Source organism: Neolamprologus multifasciatus, chromosome 3, assembly GCF_963576455.1.
Source record: "Neolamprologus multifasciatus chromosome 3, fNeoMul1.2, whole genome shotgun sequence".
NCBI classification, from domain to species: domain Eukaryota; kingdom Metazoa; phylum Chordata; class Actinopteri; order Cichliformes; family Cichlidae; genus Neolamprologus; species Neolamprologus multifasciatus.
This window is the reverse complement of record NC_140441.1, coordinates 5173661-5178083: the sequence shown is the minus strand read 5'-3', so window position 1 is coordinate 5178083 and position 4423 is coordinate 5173661.

Here is a 4423-nt window from a genome sequence, read left to right as displayed (position 1 = left end):
GCAGACACACACACACACACACACACTGTAATAACAGAGAGAGAGAGAGAGAGAGAGTGTGTGTGTGTTTGTGAGGAAAACTTTGAAAGCACGAACACGCAAAAGTCCTTATTAATTATTGACGTGCTTTTATGACAACGTTACCATGGATTCCAGGTAGGAAAATAAGCCAGCTGGACTTTTACCCTCCTAACACACACCGAAGACAGAGTTGCTAATGTTCAGGCTTTACATTTAAATACTCTCTCTCTTTTTGTGTTACAGCAAATGTGTGTGTGTGTGTGTGTGTGTGTGTGTGACAGAGAGAGCAGGTGATTAGGTCTTAATGTGGTCCTGGTTCCACCTGCTGTAGCAGGAAGTTACGGTGGCCCTGAGAGACCAAACGGACTGCAACTTCAGAAAATACTTGCAAAAAGAAAAATGCTACAAAAAGAAAAACACCTGCAAAAAGAAAAACACTTGCAAAATGAAAAATGCTACAAAAAGAAAAACACCTGCAAAAAGAAAAACACTTGCAAAATGAAAAATGCTACAAAAAGAAAAATGCTGCAAAAAGAAAAATGCTGCAAAAAGAAAAATGCTGCAAAAAGAAAAACACTTGCAAAAAGAAAAACACTTGCAAAAAAAAAAAATGCTACAAAAAGAAAAATGCTGCAAAAAGAAAAATGCTGCAAAAAGTAAAACACCCGCAAAAACAAAAACGCTGCAAAAACAAAAACGCTGCAAAAACAAAAACGCTGCGAAAGCACACAAGACAGAACGGAAATGTTTCTGGGGAGACAATAACCCGACGGACCAGTTGCACGAACCAAAACATGCTAACAAGTGCACTGGGACTGGGAGACACTTCAAAGAAGTGGAAGCAGGGTGGCCAAAGAGTAAACTTTTAAAAGTAAGTACTGAATATGATGTCACTTATTTATGTGCAAATGTTTAATAATGAAGAACATTAAAACATTACTGTTGGCCACATGCCGGCAAATTATGTGATATTAGTGATGTTTGTACTTTCAGCGTTTACTTTGTTGTAAAGCCTTTACTTTATACGCGGTTCGATAGTCGACCTTAATCTTACAGAGAATGTGATGATTTTGTGGATAATTAAAGTCAGTCATATATCCACAAACACAACAAGCTGAAAGTCAGTGATGCTGCTCGGTTTGCAGTCCTGAATATCATGGCACAAGCAGGATTCACTGCACTGTTAATGTTAGCTATGTTATATTGCTGCCTCTGTTAGATTTTAGTCTCATGAACAACATTAGCTAATTGTTATTTACTAGCTAATCTTAAATGACTGTTCAGTACAGAAATGAAGCCCAACAATCATGTTTTACAGTCCCGTAGTCTCAGCCTCAGATACTCAACTAATCAAAGTGATGTCATGACAAAAATGAATGACCAACAAAACATTTTTCTCCTTCATTTCTGTCACACAACACTGTATGTGATGTTTCTCGCGGTTAGTATCATGGTTGCTAGGCAACCTGAACAGTGCGACGAAGGCTAGACCGTCCCATTTCACAAGCCTCTCACTTCCGGACTTATAGTACACACCGTACGTAGTACGCACCGTACGTAGTACGCGTAGTGCGCGTAGTGCGCGTAGTGCGCATACTTCAAGCGTGCAGACCCTGAATTGGGACACAGCCCCTGAATTGGGATACAACCATGCATACATGTTTTGGTTCGTGCAACTGGTCTGTTGGGTTATTGTCTCCCCAGAAACATTTCCGTTGTGTCTTGTGTGCTTTTGCAGCGTTTTTGTTTTTGTAGCGTTTTTCTTTTTGCATTGCCTTATCTCAAGTTATCGCATTCACTAACTTATGTGTCCAAATTGCACACCCATCCCCCTCTGCTTTGAAGCAAGACCTGGCATGACAGTGCATTTATGACCCTATGGTTTAGCTGAGCATAAAATACAAGTATGCACACTAAAGCCTGTGCATACTTATAGTTGTAGCATATTCATCACCTTCATATTGTGTACATTGTAACATATCCATAATAGACCCATATTTTGTACCCTTATACCTTTAATAGACCAATTTTTGTAATATATCTATATTATTGCCCAAGCACTTTCTAATTTCCTCTTAAACTCGTGAGTGAGGGAGGGGGCTGAGTAGGCTAGGCCGGATGGCTCCTGGCCTAAGTCGGGCAATGGGAGTATGTGGTGGGAGTGTGTTTGTGGCTATCTTCACTTTTTTATTATTACTATTGTAAATATATAAATTCCTGCACTCTCTATAAGGCATTACCCACGACCTTTAGTGCTTTTTTGTTTTAACTGTGTCGTTTATTTGTTAAGTATTGTAGACTGCTATTCTTAGTCTTGATCGTTCTGCTGTAACACAAAAATTTCCATTGTGGGATCGAATTACCATGGAAAAAATAACTATGTACTTCATTTTTCAAACTGCATTTCACCTTATCTTTTTGTTAAATAAATAATGACACAGTATAATATGTTGTGTTCTTTTGTTTTGTTTTTTTGACACAAAAAGCACAAGATTTCAACGCAGCTTTATATGTAATTTGGAGATGTAATAGGATAAGTTAAATATGTTTTTCCACAATGTTTAAATGAGCACTAAAATCTTCTAGTCAGATGTTCTTAGTTCATCCAAGGTCTCGGCTGAATTTCAGAGGTGATCATGCCTTTGCAACTGCAGCACCTAGACTCTGGAATAACCTTCCTGTTGATATTCGTACTTCCGAGTCTATTCAGTTTTTTAAACCATGTCTTAAAACTCCCCTTTTTACTTTGGCTTTTGAATCAAATAAATTTGACTATCATCCGGCTTGCTTTTTATATTCGTCACCTGTGCTGTTTGTTGGTCTGTTTGTTTACTAATGTTTTGTATTTAATTTTTTATTTTCTTTTTGGCTGATTGTGAAGCACTTTGGTCAACACTGTTGTTTTCAAAATGTGCTATAGAAATAAATTTTGATTTGAAATGCAAAAAGTTTTTTTCCCCTCAGCCATAAAAGGCTAATGGGGTATTGGGGAATGGGGGAACCTAAGTTTGTGAATGCGCTGACCTGATAATTTTCTATTAATTATGAAGATTACCATATTTTTTGGGCCATAAGGGCTACGAGATTATAAGGCACACTGTGGATGAATGGGTCTGTATTTATACATAAGGCGCACTGGATTATAAGGTGCATTAAGCGAAACAAAAGAGTCAGATACAATAAGTCAAACTTTACTCAACTCATTCTTCTTGCTTCTTGCTTCTTCCACTTCCGTACCATTGCTTCATTAATGTTGAATTCTCACACGGCTGCTCTATTCCCATGTTGTTGCAGTATATTAATGACTAACTTCATATTGTTCTCCTGACTGAAGTTTGGTCCGTTTATAGCATCCTGCCATGCGATTGCATTTGTCCCTAACCATCGGAAAACCTCCCATTAACTTTTATCGAGTGGAAAAAAGTTAGCATTCATCCTCCAGCTTCACTGTGTTATAGCTGTGTAGCTAGCAATCACGTAGCACATTATTATATATCAGCTTCAGTAACCCTACAAACATCAATGCTATTTAGTTTTCTGTATTTATTTATGTTGGAAGTGATAGCAAAGCTGTACGTTTTAATTTTTTTCAGAAATCTCTCAGTCAAAACATAGTATATCATGTTTAGGTGTAAGCTAGGGCCGGGAAATGATTTTTCAGGCAACTCATTCAAAGCCCATGGCCAGACACATGGTGATGCGAAAAAACTCTGGAGCGGATAATGGCCCGATTCTATTGGCCTGGCATCTGGACGTGCGCCGCCGATGCTCGTTGTGTCTGGAGTGTCAGCTGGTTAGCCAGCCGGCCATCCCGAAGGCGCCTTTGTGCCCATTACCCCTCATGGAGGTCCCGTTTGACCATATCGGTATGGACCTCATCGGGCCATTTCACCGGAGTGCACGCGGGTATCTCTTCGTATTAGTCCTGGTGGATTATGCGACACGATACCCGGAAGCAATACCACTGCACACCATTTCCGCGAGAAGTGTGGCACAGGCACTGTTTCAGGTTGTCTCCCGGGTTGGTATTCCGAAAGAAATACTGACCGACCAGGGCACATTGTTCATGTCTCGCACACTGAGGGAACTGTACGGGTTGTTGGGCATTAAAGCTGTTCGGACCAGCATCTACCACCCTCAGACCGATGGGTTGGTGGAGCGGCTGAATAAAAACCCTGAAGTCCATGATCTGTAAGTTCATTCACGAGGATGAACGCAATTGGGATCGCTGGTTAGACCCTCTGTTGTTCGCAGTGCGGGAGGTGCCCCAGGCCTCCACGGGATTTTCTCCCTTTGAACTGTTGTACGGCAGAAAGCTGCGGAGGGTGCTCGACCTGATTAAGGAAAACTGGGAGGAGGGTCCGAGCACTGCAAAAACTGAAGTTCAGTATGGGCTGGACCT